Below are 14,741 nucleotides of genomic sequence, written 5' to 3' on the forward strand. Positions count from 1 at the left end.
ATTCCTTTAGTATTGATGGGGGAGGGAGTGCCAAAAGCTGCCTTCTTAAGTGGTGACATTCATTTCAGGATGTTTCCTCCTAAATTTGTCTGAAACTGAGACAAATCTAGTTCTGAAGACTAACTTTTTAGCACAGACAGGATTTTGCAGAAGGATTTTAGCTATTGAGACTGTATTAGAAATATCAAGAGTAAAAGGCTCTTCTCTTTTAGTTTGAAGTCTTCTGTCGTGGTCTAGTATTTCACTCGGGTGCAAATCCATTGTATGCTAATTTCTGATTCCTTAGTGCTCATGAAGACCATGGTGCAGATTCACTCAATGTCCATGAATAACCCTTGAAATCTAAGTTGTATTTAGGCTCTATCACCTTATCATGCAATGGCATTTCAAGGCCCTTTGCACAAGGCACTTGTTCAGTGAATTCTGTGGTGTCTACTGCCAGTCAAAAAGACTGAGAGCACAATGGGGAAATTAATGACCTTTCAGCTCTGATTTAGGGCAATGGAGAGTTAGCATCCTTGGTAGAGTTGGGTGTAGAGCACTAGAAAACTGGGATACTGGAGAAGAAATGGCAGTAAATCTGTCCATTCAAAGAATGCAGAGTACAGTCAGGTCTATTCAAACTTCACTGGAGCGTTTAAAGTCAGCCTCATGAAAAAATCTATTTGAAATAATCCTGAAAACCTGGGAAAGCAAACATTGTGTGTATCACATTCAAGATAAAAGGACACCTGAGCAGCTATTCTAACCATAAAAACACTAGTCATATATAAAACATGGTGAAAGCTTGAAAATTTTGTGAGAAGGTTTGATAATCTGAAATTGTCCTTCTAAATTCTGAAGAAGATAAAAATTTCTATAATTTCATTTGAAATGCATGTATAGAAAGTATTTTGATCTTGTTCTGTTTACTAGTTCTTAAAAAATACCCCTCTCCTGGGAGGAAAGTAGAGACACTTGAATACACAAAAACTAACTACTTCTTATGTGTATTCTGATGTTAATTAAGACATTTTCAATATGTATCCAATGATGAGTTTTATTTCATAACAGAAACACTTACTGAGAACAGTGTTAGAACAAAAGGCTCCAGGTTCAAGAGTATGACATCTGTGGATTTTTTATACTTTAAATATTCAAATTCTCAGATACTGAAATATTTGCATTTTCCAAAATATGTTTTTAGCATGAAAATATTCTACCACTAAAATATTGAAGTATGAAAGTATGAAGCGTTGCAAAGCTTTTTTTTAACCTATTCAAACTATTAAAGGTGGCTCCTGAGGCAATGAGATAAATATGGTTAGAGTAACAGCAGCATAGAATGGGAGTAGCATGATTATTAGTTACACATAAATGATAGTACATATTTGTGCTACCATTGTCTCAAATCCCTGTAAAATTGAATTCTTTGTGTCTGCTGTGATTGAAATCCAAACCTAATACATATATGAGAAACAAGAGGAAGGTTTTATTTTTTAGCTGCTTGCAGGGTTTTACTTGTGCATTTCATGGACAAACTTCTGTCAAAATCTTTAATGTTTACTCAAAAATATTCCTGTGTATTCAGCATTCACACCTGATTCATGAACTAATGCAAAAAGTCAAAGTGTCTCTCAAATATTTCTTTAATTCATAGGAGAGGAATATCTACTCTGTAAAGCAATACCATTACTTTACAAACCATCCTTCACAGAAAACTTTATCATAAGATGCTCAGCACAGAGATTCAGAAACTAGTAGATGAAGATGAATTTTACTCAGTTTATAGAAAAATGTGAACCTATATCAATTTTATGAGGTGGAGAAAACATAAATCTGCAGCAAAGAAAGGGTAGTAAAAAGACCAAGTATAGTAAATAGGATTTATCTTTAGATGTGATTATGAAATAGACAACAAGTCAGTAAAGTCAGAGGTGACAAGCTTTTTGTTTTAGGAATGAGCATTCAGGAAGGGAGGCTGGGAGGGACAGAGTCTGGCAAACTATGGTAGATGACAAATTGAAGATATAGAGACTGAATTTTTCAGGATGAATTCTGCAATGTTTTGGAAACATTTACTAGGTTTGTGCGTGAGACAGATGAAGGGAGAAAATTTTAAAAAATAAAAACAACTAAAAATTCTGATCTGAGTCAAAACGTAGGTCTGTGTGCTGGTGTTCAGGGGGAAGCAGGTGGAAGGAATTAATCTCATTTAAAACTAAGGTTTGGAATTTGGATTTCTGAATGAAAATGAGTTGTACAAGGCAGTCTTCGTTATCATGGCAGAGAAGTAGGAGTGTAACTCATCTGACATCAGCTTTAAGATAAAATGAAATTTTGATATTTTTGTCATTACTCATTTTAAAGGGAACCTAGATGATAAAGGCAGATACAATGTCTGTATCAGATTCTATTTGATAAGTGAAACACTCAATTTCATTCCAGCCTTTTCTTTTATGCAGCTCACCTTTATAACCTCAGGCAAAAAAAGCATAAGAAGCTAGGAGAGTGGGTGCTGAACTTTTCTTGTCATTTCAGCCTTTTGATGAGGACTGCGTCCAAACTGAATCATATGTTACAGTGTCCAATATTTGTATCTTCAGGGGGAAAAAAAGGCAGGAAGAAAAGCAAACCTTCAATAACCTACTCATAAATACATGGCTCAAATCCCATATGAAAAGAACCTTTACTGAGTTATCTGCAGCACAACCATCTCCCATTTTCCTTTCCATTCCTTAAGCAGAGAGCACAGAGACAGGTAAATAACTAGGGCTTCTGTCAGCTGCTTTGTTTTGCTCATGTGTGTTAGAGCTGACATAGAGAAATCAGGAAACTCCATACAGATTGCCAGTACCTCTCCACTGTACTAAAAAGAAGGTCTATCTGTATCTTTACCAAACATTTATAGATGAATACAAATACATGTCCCAAAACATGTACAGCTTGCTTAAGACCTATACATAATATATTCTTCATATGTAATTACACAGAAATGTTAAGACAGGCCAGAATTTGAAATGGACTGTTAAAAAGTTCTGTACTTTTCACTACCTTTCTTCTAAAACAGATGTCAAAGCCTTTTGAGCAGAATACTTCCAGTCTCTTTCCATCTCCATGTTTTCTGTTTTCACTGTGTCACACCTGCCTCCTGCTGTTCTTTCCTATCATTTCTTTCCTCACATGTCAGCTTAAGAGTATGTGACACCAGTGCCAGTGAAATGTGTGGAGAATTAGGAGTGACTGTGCTTGATAAACCCAGATGTTAAAATTATTACCCACTTATGCACCCACACTGCTGCTGTTTCTTCTTATTAGCACATGTGGCTTTACTGTCACTGTGGTACAGGACAATGTAGACAAAAGCTGGCCTCCTGCCTCAGTTCAGCCAAAGATTTTTACAGATAGTCTCTCTAGGGTGCTGTTACTGGAGTGGGTAGCTTGGGTTTCAGCAGAGATGCTGGGAAAGGACAGGGTTGAAATGGCTTTTCTTGCCAGACCTCTCCCCCTCTCTCTTGCACTATGAGCTGCCCTGTGGGGACAAAGACTGGAAAGCACTGTGGAGCTCCATGACCTGCTGCCATGGACAACTATATCACAAAAACTATAAATGTGTGGAGTTACGGTGCCTGACTGTGGCAGTGTCTGTCTTAATCCTGTTTAGTGAGATATTTAGTGTTTTTCAGATGCTTGAAAAGAATGATGAATAAGAGGTTAGAAAGGTGATAAATTTATCATCTCTAGAGTAAGTAGGAGCAAGAAAGTAAGAAGCTGGGCTGAGTGAACATTGTGAAAAGCAAAGCACCAGAGCAATTTAATGGAAAAGTCTGCCTTGACAAAGAGCAGGCAGGGTGAATGTACATGCCAGCCTTAAATGCTCTGAACAGATTAATCTTTGATCACTGTGACAAACTGGAAGTTTATAAGTATATTCAATTACTGACAGTTTATATCTGATTATTCACCACTTGCAGTGAACTGTGAAATAGCAGCATATTTATGATGCATGTTTATGGAATCTATGATTTTATGACTTATTAAATACTTTTTCACATGAAACCATTATGATAGTTCTGTATTACTGGGAAGTTTTTGGCAATGTAAAATCTGAGGACAGAAATAAGAATTGATAGAATCACAGAAAAGTTTTATCTCAGATTTGGAGATAAGAAAGGATTTTGTGAGGGACTGTGTCAAATGCCTTAAAAAAGTTTAGGTAGACATCTCTCTGTCTTCCTTTGTTGACCCTTGGAGTCAGTCCACCATAGAAGGCTGCCAGGCAGGATCTGCTCTAATAATATCTTCTTGTCTTGTATGTGTCTTTAAATTGCTTCCATGAGGATTTTCTCCATGGTATTCCCAGGCAGAGAGGTGAATCTCAGTGGTCTGCAGTTCTCTGGCTCTTCCTTTCATTTCTTTTTAAAGAGCAGGAGTGATGTTTCCATTTTTCCACAGCTGGGGACTGACTGCACTTGACCGCCATGACTTTTTGAATACAGGAGAGAGTGGCTTGGCAGCAGCACCACCAGCCAGCTCTCTCAGGGCCCTGGGTGTCTGTTGGCAGGCCCCACACACTTGGGCCTGCTCAGTTTCATCAAATGGTTGTGAACTTGCTCTTGACTTACAGTGGGAGGGACTTCATTACCTCAACCCCCACCTGGAGGTTTAGGAACTTGAGAGAAGTGGGAAGCCTGACTGCTTCCCATTCAGTATCTCAGCTTTCTTCATATATGTTGTCACCAGTTCTCTCTTTTCATTTCTCAGGGAGATAGAATCTCCCTGGCCTTTCTATTTTAACCTATGTACTTAGAGAATGTTCTGTTGTTATTCCTCACAGAAGAATAATCTTTCAAACACAGGAATAATTTGTTCCTCTCTATTATTTAGCTCAGGTACATCAGCAGCCCCCCCTTCCCAATCTAAAGAACATCAGTTTCGATTAAAAGATTTATATTATTCTAGCATTTCACTTGGTTAAATTATCTTTATTTTAATTGCAGTGTTTGTCATCAACATCACCACCTGATTTTAGCTGTGTATTGTCAAGTGCAGTGTTATTGACTTCTCATCCATCTTTTAAAGTTGCTTAGTGAAATGGTAATTTTTTTTGTGCCTCAAACTCTTACTTGTTCACAAATTAAAAAGAAAAACTCGTTAGCAACTTCATCAATCAGCTACTTAGTTTTCAGAGGGCAAAGGCAAGTAAACGCTCTTAAGTATGAAGAAAATATCTTAGTAGCAGGGTTTGTCTTTGTCTTTGACAAATGCTGACTAATGCAAGCCCCTTTTTTTTTTTTGGTTAATGACTTTTCTTAGTCTAATAATATTGGAGCTGTACAATTTCATTCTCATTAATCGTGAACCTAGTGAGAATATGAAGATGTTATGAAAAAAACCCCAAAACCTGGTCTTCCAAATCATTCAGTGTTACTGCTGTTATGGTACATCCTTCTGCCCATGGCTGTTTAGTTCACAAATGTTCACTTGTTACCATCCTTGGATCTTCAGTTCACTCTTCCAGCAGTGAGACCAATGCACAGTTATATTTTATCATTTGCTTGGGTCCTTCTCTTAAAATCAGCAACACATGAGTCTTCCAAGTATATGGATTTTCATTTAAAAATATATATATATTTAATTTATTCTTCCTTTTTTTCTCCTGCTTTGAGTTTTAAAATATAGCACTTCTTCTGTAGCATTATTTTTGAACATGCCACTATGAGTCAATCAGGAATAACTAGGTATAAGTATCACTACTGCACAAACAAATGTTTAATCCAGGTTAAGGCATATAAGTGTAGAAAGTTGTAAAATGTTTAAATCCTAAAACACTCCTCCAAATATGAAGTGTGATACTACAAGAGACTACAAGTGTGAGCTATTTGTTTCCAAATTTCTTGCAACTAATCTTGTTATGAATTTGTGGTTTTTAAAATGCTGGAATGCTGAAAGGTAAGAGAGTAAGAGAAAGTACTTGAGATGAGGTAGTAATGTTCACAGTGGCTATTTTATTTACAGTATGAACAAATTAATTTGAACTCAATTTTCTATTTGTATGTCTGCTGCTTAAACCTACAGAGGAAATTATCAATAATTCATTCATTGATGCAAGAAGCCTGTCAAAATAAGAAATAGAATAGCTCCTGCTTGTGGGTGATGTTACCCAGGTTTTTCACAATGTATGTTACTGTCTCTTTCTCTTTGCATTAACAGCAGCTGTCCATAGGCATATATGTTGTGAAGCATTCATCAGTATTCCGTGTTTTGCAAATCCCATGCCTAGAAGTTGCATGTGTTGTTCTAAGTTTGATCCTTCCCCGTTCACTTCACAGCTCTCTTCTCTGAAGCACTTCTGGTTGTTGCAGGGTTTGAAGAAAGGCAACAGCCAGAAACAATACCATGATTTTTGTATCCCAACTTCTGTTAATTCTCTATTTTCTTTCCCATAGAGATGTATGATTGATTCCTAGAAGCCCCCATAGGCCATATAATCAACACAAAGTCAAATTCTTTGACAACATATTGTAGCAATAGGAAAAAAATGTAAATGTACTGTTCAGCTTTAAAACTTTCACAAACATTTCTGTTTAATAAATATTTGAAATTTGTCAAAATATTGTAGAAAATAAATGAGCTGCGAAAGCAGCAAAAAAGCTTGTGGACTGTGAAATAAGTATGCTGTGCTTGAGTGACTGTTTACCTTTCTTAAGAAAATGACCCCATTTTTGTCACAGGTAAATACCTCCTAATAACTCAAGAGAAATTTTCTTCACTTTCCAAAGGAGGAAAGTATAGCAACAGTAAGAAAAAGGTCTCCCACAGCTTACTCTAAGCTCTTAAGCTCAATTTGGTTACAGTCATGCCTTCCTTTCTCTTATTTTTCTATCCTTCTGGATGCCCTAGTTTCCAGGGCAAGAACACCCAGGTTTATAACATGCTAATAAGCCAAAGGATGTTTTTAGCCAAATCTCTGTTCTGTATGACTTTAGAGATCAGGAGCTCAGAGATTATGTAGTGTGTGTGGTCACAATTCACTTTACATGCAGCCAATGTAACTTTCCCTAATGTTTATTAATTAATCTTTAAAAAGTCCTAAAATTTATTCATTTTTCAAAACTCTTCAGAGTTTCAGAGTCTGGATTTCATACTATTATCTCATCTCCTGGTATATAACCTTAAATGCAAGGTAATAATAAATTATGCTAACTCTCTCTTGGCCACTTAGCTGACACATTTGTGTTACTTTTATTTATTTATTTCTAAACTAATCAAAGGCAGGCTGATATTTCAGATAATGTAAAATGTATGAGGCTTTAGAGAGGTTAAGGTTTTTAGCAGATTTCAAAGCCTTAGATCATTTTAATTCTGCCTTATTTAAAGACCGAAAGAAATCCTGGAAAGAGTTTGAACCAATAACTGAAAGACTAAAAGTTAGACCATAAAAAAAAATACTGTGGAGAGAAGTACCTGCTCTGTTTAATGTGCCCTACCTGAGCCACACTTACCTTTTCTTTCAAGCATATATTTTACCTGTCCAATAGGGTGTCCAAACCTCTCCCAGTTTTTGCTGGAATAAGCCCTTGTGTTGCAAACTCAGTAAGGGTAAACTCCTCTCTAAAGATCAGCTGTGTATCATTCCTAAGCTTCAAAGTCTGAGTGAAGGGCTGGTCCTTCTAAAGGCAATGGGACTTCTGCCGTTGGCTCAACTGCCTATTTTGAACAATTCTTTACAGTTTGCACAAGTGGTCAAAGTTGTGCAACAGGGAGGCTGATAAGGTCACAGCTTAGCAAGCACACTTATACTGTTGCCCTTGGTAGAACAACAACTTGAAATTGGTTTTTTTGGAATTGAAAACAGTAAAAAGTACATTTACAAATATTGTCTTATCAACAAATATGTTTATCACCAAAGGAAACTGTCAAGCCTAGAGGGTTAATGATTTTAAAATGAGAATGCAAAAATGGGAACTACATTGAAAACTACTTTACAGTCTCAGTTATAGCAGATTCTGACACTGCAAACAGTATTAAATTTTGCAGATATTTCATTCTATTACTTTCTGCCTTGAAGAGGCTTCAAGAACAGTCTGTCTGGATTGTTGGGGCTTTTTTGCTCTTGTGGCACAGGAGTGCTGCACTAGACAAGGCTCTTATCACTGAACTGGCCATTCATCAAGATCCTGACTTAATAGTGTCGCATTCCATAAGTGTCTGTACAGTTTATGGTGCATTATAGATTGCTCTTGCAGTTGACTGTTGTTTGCTTGTTATGACAGACTGGTGAAGTAATGAAATGGGGTAAAAAGAAGCACAAAAAAGAAAGAAACATTTAAATTATGCAATCAGTGGGCCATTAATAAATTGTTAAAAGATTCTGCTTACAGCCTGGGACAAATTTTTCACATATCCTTTCTAAAACAGACTTTGCAGGCTCAAAATTAAATTAGGTAATCACTCTTGTGATCACCCTTCTCTTATCTTTGTTCATTGTTTTACAGTCACAATTGCAATCCAACCAAGAGGAGATAAATTCCAAATGATAAATACTCTTGTAATTTCTACTTGTGCAGTGCCCAGCATAGAAAGATATCAACTAAAAATTAAACACTTGATGCTTATAAAGACTGATAAAACATCCCAGCATTCCATCAGCAGCATCCTGCACTGGCATATATTTTCAAAGTTTTCACTTTATGTTCTTATTTCCATTTATAAAGCAGAAGATAAAAGGCATGATAGTGAAATATGTTAGGAACTAGAAAATTGTTGAGAAAAAAATTACTATGCATTTCTAAAAAGAAATGTGAATTCTTTAATAAACCAGAAATGGTATTGTGGGGTACATTCCAAGAACTGTAGAGTAGCGGATAAAAAATTGAATATTTCAGAGAGAGGCTGAAAAATAAATCAAATGCAGATGGATATAGTTTTGCAATATGTTTGTACACTATGTCTATATGGAATAGCTAAAAAACTCTCATTTGTTAAGGACTGCTTCACCAAGGTCACCTTTCTGTTTGCATTGCAGTCAGATGTTATTGTTAGGGGAATATGCTATATTATAGTGCCTGATTCATAAATCTTTGCTTTTTGCCTCATTTATCATTCCACTGGAATAAACAAAGTAAAACTCTGGTTGGCCACCTTTGTAAGGAAGTTTAAAAGTAAGGCTGGAAATCTACTCTGATTTCAGACTGATAAGAAGAGCTAAGTTGTGAAATCCTGAGTGGAGTGCAGTCATTAGGTGTTTTGTCAGGGTCATAAACAGATTAGGGACTTCCTACCATTCACTTTGAGGGCAGAGAGGAAGGGCTTCACTGATGTATCCTAACTCATGCTAGATTCTTTCCTGCTAACAGAGGTGGCTCTGATTCATATAGGTGGGAACTGTATGTGATATGACAGGTAATTTTCAATGTGGTTATATTTAAGCAAAATTTAAAGGTTATTTGAGATTAAAGATTATTTAAACAAAATCCTCGGAGTCAGATAAAATCTAACTTTTTTTCCTTGAGGAACCTTTTCATTCCGAATGCAGGGTATAATTTCCAAGTTTTACTGCTTGCTTTTTTAATTAGATGTATGTTTGAGTATAACATCATTAAACAGAATTAAAAGATAATTAACATTGCTGGATTAAATTTGTATATATTCATTAAATAACAATTTTCATTCAAGTGTTTCATAAAGCTCTGAAGTCTGATCATAGTTCTCTTAACAGCTCTTTTTAGTTTACAATTATTAGGTTACTGTCAGGATTTGAGCCCAGTTCAGATATGTACTGATTTGTGAATTGTCTTGCAATTACAAAGATAATATTACTGTAGGGATAACATCTAGTGGCAATTCTCTGGTTCATTGCTTTGACTTTTCTAGACATAATATGTCTTTGTACCAAGTCCCTAGTGAGTTTATGAACTGCACAGCTGCTCTTGTGTGCTGTTAACAAATCTCTCACAGAGTTGTCTGTTATGTGGTGAGTTGCTACCTTTTGATCAGTTCGTCTCACCTCAGTGTTGAGGTCTAATTGGTTATCTTGTTGTTAGCTATATACAGCCCTTATCTCAAATGACAACACCATTCCCTGGTTTAGTTATTTTAATTATTTTAAAATTAATTTTAGGAGTCCATCCTTATTTTTATTCCAAATAATAACCTTTAATGGGGGTAACTTTTCATAGGTGAGATTTTCCTGCTCTGGAATTAGGTTTCTTGCTCTTCATGTAAATGGGTGAACATGAACAGTCTGTTCTTCTGGGCCTTTCTGGAAACGGTTTGTGTGTTTTGAGGGTCTTTGGTGATCTCAACACCCCAATGCTGGATTGACTCTCAGTAGACTGTTCATGACCACTTTTTGACCTCATTCCTGTCCTTGCACTGCTCTTTATGTAGTGCAGTCACCATGGACCAGAACAGGGAAATTTGTCCTACCTCTTTCCAGCTCCTCTTTCCAGCTACATCCTGTCCTAACTTGCCCACTTGAGTGTCCTTTGGTGTTTGAGGCATAGCAACACATTAACTCCTCACTGTCCAGGTTTTTGCAGTGACTAGTAACATCATTTTTAGTACATATGATTCTTCATCATCATTACTTGATATATGTTTTGGGGTAGATGATGTCCCAGTCACAGCATGTGCCCTGTGTCCTGTGTGTCTGCCAGCTGCAGTAAAGATTTTTCTCCTTTTATTCAAACAATTTTGATCTTCCCTGGAGATTAGTTTTGCAGGAAATGCACAGCATTGTGTCACTTTGGCATAGCCCAGGGTACCTCTTGATTCATGATTGGAGCAGAGTTCCAGGGCGTTGTGCTGAGTAAGCAGTACAAGTCCTCTGTGCAGTTTCATGGCATGAACTTTGTTACTACCCTATATATGTCTGTATCCAAAACTCTCCACTGTTATATTTGAGATCATGCAGAAGGAGACAAGATATCAAGGGAATTGGAAAAAAGCAATCATACTGCTTGACTGTAAACAGAACAATCTGGCAATTGATGACAGTTAACATCAATCTTCAGAAAAATTCTAGAGCAAAAAGTCAAATAAAGTAGAGGAGCAAAGCACTAGCTGTCATATATCTTTTATTTGATGCAGTGCACTCTCTAGGGTACTTTTATTAACAACCTAGATGATGGAATGGAGTATGTTTATTGTGTCTTGCAAAGATCAAAAAAACTGGGAGAGCTCATATGCTGGACGATGGGATCAGAATTCAAAGTGATAATGACAAAGCAGCAGTGCATGTGAAAACATAAAACAGGAATTATTTACTGCACTGATACAAAATGACCACAGATGCTTTGGTAGCAGTTTTTCAGAAAAAGCTGAGCATGAGCCCACTGTGCTGTAAAAAGAACAAGCAAAAATCGAAAGTACAGCCAGAAAGATGAGTAAAGCAATCAGAAATGTGGCCTCTGGTAGACTGTCCATCTAGAAAACTGATGTTTGGGGCATAGTACTTCAAGAACTATGTGGTGCAGTGGAGATAGTCTGGAATAAATGAGGGAGATGAATTACGGTTCTGTAAAGTTTGACCTGTTTCATTATTGAAAAACACTTTAAAATGGCAAAGTCAATGAAGAACTGTCGTAGTTCCCTTGTAAGTGATGGAATCTCCACCACTGGAGGTTTTTAAAAACTGGTCAAACAGCTCTTGGAAGCAATGTAGATATCATTTATCTTACCTGGGAGCTAGATGACCTCCCATGGTTCCTTCAAACCCCATTTCTTTATTACCCCATGATTATTAAAGCCAAAGTTCAAAGTTTTGATCACAATTGAATTTTACACCAAATAAGTGCTTAATATTTCTTAATTTCTTAATAATAGATCCCCTCTGGGTGGATTAGACTGAAATGACAGTGAACGATCCATGTTTGTACATGTATGTATGTATGAGACCTTTTGTTTCATCTGGACAGGTTTGACAAGCTTAGTGTAGTTATCCAGATGGAGTTGTCAGTGTTGCTGATGTTGAGGTATCTGTAATAGACTGTGGTGGAAAAATTGGAATTCTTCCTTTATCAAGTCACTTTTATAGATTCGTCTTATCAATGACCATTGTTTATGCTTTAAAGAAACATGTTCCCATTTGACCGTATTACTTTAAAGATAGATTCTTCAATTTTTCCCATATTAACTAATGCTTGAGGAATAAAGAAAAAACTAATTTAAGAGCAGCAGAATCAGGATCTTGGAATAACTTAACTGACAGAATCTCACATCATCAGGAGTTGAATGCATTCTTCAGAATACTAATGGTTTTGGACCCTTGAAAATAGGATACTATATTATTTTCCCCCTTACTATTGAACCTATGCCTTCTATGCATCTCATTTGTGGTCTTTGAATTTTCTTTCTCTAAACTAGAAATGAATATTTAAGCAGAATGTAAGCATTTTCTGTTGGATGTTTTGTATTCAGTTTGAACTGCTTGGTGTCACCTTAACGATAAAACTGGGATAGCGTAACAGGTGCTTATCGCCTTTTTCTTCCTCATTGTCTTTCAGATGTTATGTTTTGGCATGTGTTAGTGGCTGTCAAGGGGATATTATTGATCTGCTGAGACATCTGCTCCACTCACATTAATTTGACTGTTCTTTCATGAAAGATGAGTGCCTTATGACTTCCCATTCTTTGCACAGTAATACTGACCAGGTCTTTGCAGCTGGAAATGAATATTATTTAAGATGTACCTCTAAATTATATTACACACTTTTTGTTTCCTTCTAATTGATTGCCATTCTTTTTGGTGGAATTACCATGCCATGAAATATCTAAGGAAAAAAAGTCCAAGTATTTAAATAGTTATTTTTCTTTTCAAAATACACTTAAACTCATTATTTTTTATGTAGCAATAAAAAGGCAAAAAATGTTTAGAATCATAGAATCATAGCAAGGTCTCTGTTGACTGGGACGTTAAAGATCATATAATTCCAAGCCCTCTGCCATGGGCAAGGACACCTTCCCCCAGACCAGTTGCTTGGATTCCCATACAGCCTGGCCTTGAACATTTCCAGGGATGGGACATTCACAAATTTCTGGGCACACACCACCCTTACAGTAAAGAATTAATTCCTAATGTGTATCTAAACCTATCCTCTGACTGTTTTAAGCCATTCCTCCTTGTCTTATCACTGCATGCCCTTATGAAATGTCCCTCTCCACCCTTCTTGAAGGCTCCCTTCAGGTACTGGAAGGTGCTCTAAAGTCTCTCTGGAGCCTTCTTTTGATCAGGATGAATAATCCCAACTCTTTCAGCCTGTCTTCATAGGACAAGTGCTCCAACCCTCTGAGTAGCTTCTTGGCCCTTCTCTGGACTCACTCCAGGAGTCCACGTTCTTCTGAGGGGGTGGCCAGAGCTGTACACAGCACTCCAGGTGGGATATCATGAGAGAAAGCAGAGGGTGAAAATCACATCTCTCACCCTGCTGGCCTCACTGCTTTGGATGCAGCCCAGGACATGGCTGGCTTTCTGGGCTGCCAGCACATCTTGCTGGCTCATGTCAAGTTTCTGGTCAACCAAAATGCCCAAGTCTTTCTCTGCAGGGCTGTTGTCAATCCAGCCACCTGCCCCCAACCCATGTGTGAGACAATCATCAAAGATGCTTTAGAATATCTTAGTGATTGACCATAACCTAGAAAAGAATCAATTGATCTTTTTAAAAGAGGAAATTAATTAGTGGGTCCAGGCAATAGTATACTTTCTGAAAGTATACTTTTTCTTTCAGAAATAGTATATTTCTGAAAGAAAAATATCATCATTTTATTAAATTGAGAAAGAAAGGAAGTGAAACTTATCATGCTAAATGTAAAAATACAAAACTGGCAGGCATCAGTTAAACCAGCATCCAGAAATTCCCCTCCTTCCCCTAATTCCACCCATGACTCAAAAAAACCACCTCTCTCATACCATCAAACTTGAAAAATGTACGTTTATCTTGGATAAGTTTAACTGAAAATAGTACAGATTTAAACAATCTTGAGGACACAGCAGTCATTTAAAGTAAACTAACTTTCCTCTACCTTGAGCTACCAAAAACTGTGGTTAGTTTAACTAAGCTATTATTTTGTAACTTGTTTTGATTTATGTCTAAATATACATTTTATGCAAAAAGTGGACGAAGTTCTGCTTTGAATATCAGTTTTGCATTTCCCTGTAGTTATCCTTATTCATACTACATTTATCTTTCAAGTTGTAAGCAGATTAGTGAATAAACTGGTTTGCTATGTGTGCTCTAATCTACATAGGACTCAAAAAGAGGAAACAAAACTTGGTGATATTTTTCTGCTCACTCCTCTTATTTCAGCAACCTTATGAGGTGGCTTATAACTACCTTGCTATCTTGATATTTTGCCTGTTGTGGAGAAAGGCATTTCTCCTAGAAACATGTACTACTCTCTGGTGATTACTTACCAGTACTATACTGACCCATATGTAGGAGCTAAAACATATCAATTGTGGTGTCTTACAGATTCACAGGAACAGCTGAGTGTGAAGCAGGAATGGAGAGGGAGAAAATAAAGGTATAAGTGGAGGAACAAAAGAGAGACAGAGGTTAGATGTTAAATGATAACATTTGATATTTAAAATACATTGATGATTGTGGAAGGCCTAACTTTTGGAGGCAGAAAAGCAGTGGCCAAACAGACATGTATGACTAAGTGACCATTGTAACAGTTTCTGTAAAATGCTGCAATTAACTTCCACATCATTGTGACCATCAGGAAATTCCTATGCATATTGTATATGCCATTGTTTT

General features: G+C 36.8%; 1 protein-coding gene across 4 annotated transcripts in view; it reads left to right on the top strand.

Moving 5' to 3' along the window:
- DLGAP2 (DLG associated protein 2) overlaps positions 1-14,741 on the top strand; it is a 453,649-nt gene that overhangs the window by 252,529 nt on the left and 186,379 nt on the right. The window lies entirely within an intron of this gene.

This window comes from Molothrus aeneus, chromosome 3 (genome assembly GCF_037042795.1).
Source record: "Molothrus aeneus isolate 106 chromosome 3, BPBGC_Maene_1.0, whole genome shotgun sequence".
In the NCBI taxonomy this organism is placed as follows: domain Eukaryota; kingdom Metazoa; phylum Chordata; class Aves; order Passeriformes; family Icteridae; genus Molothrus; species Molothrus aeneus.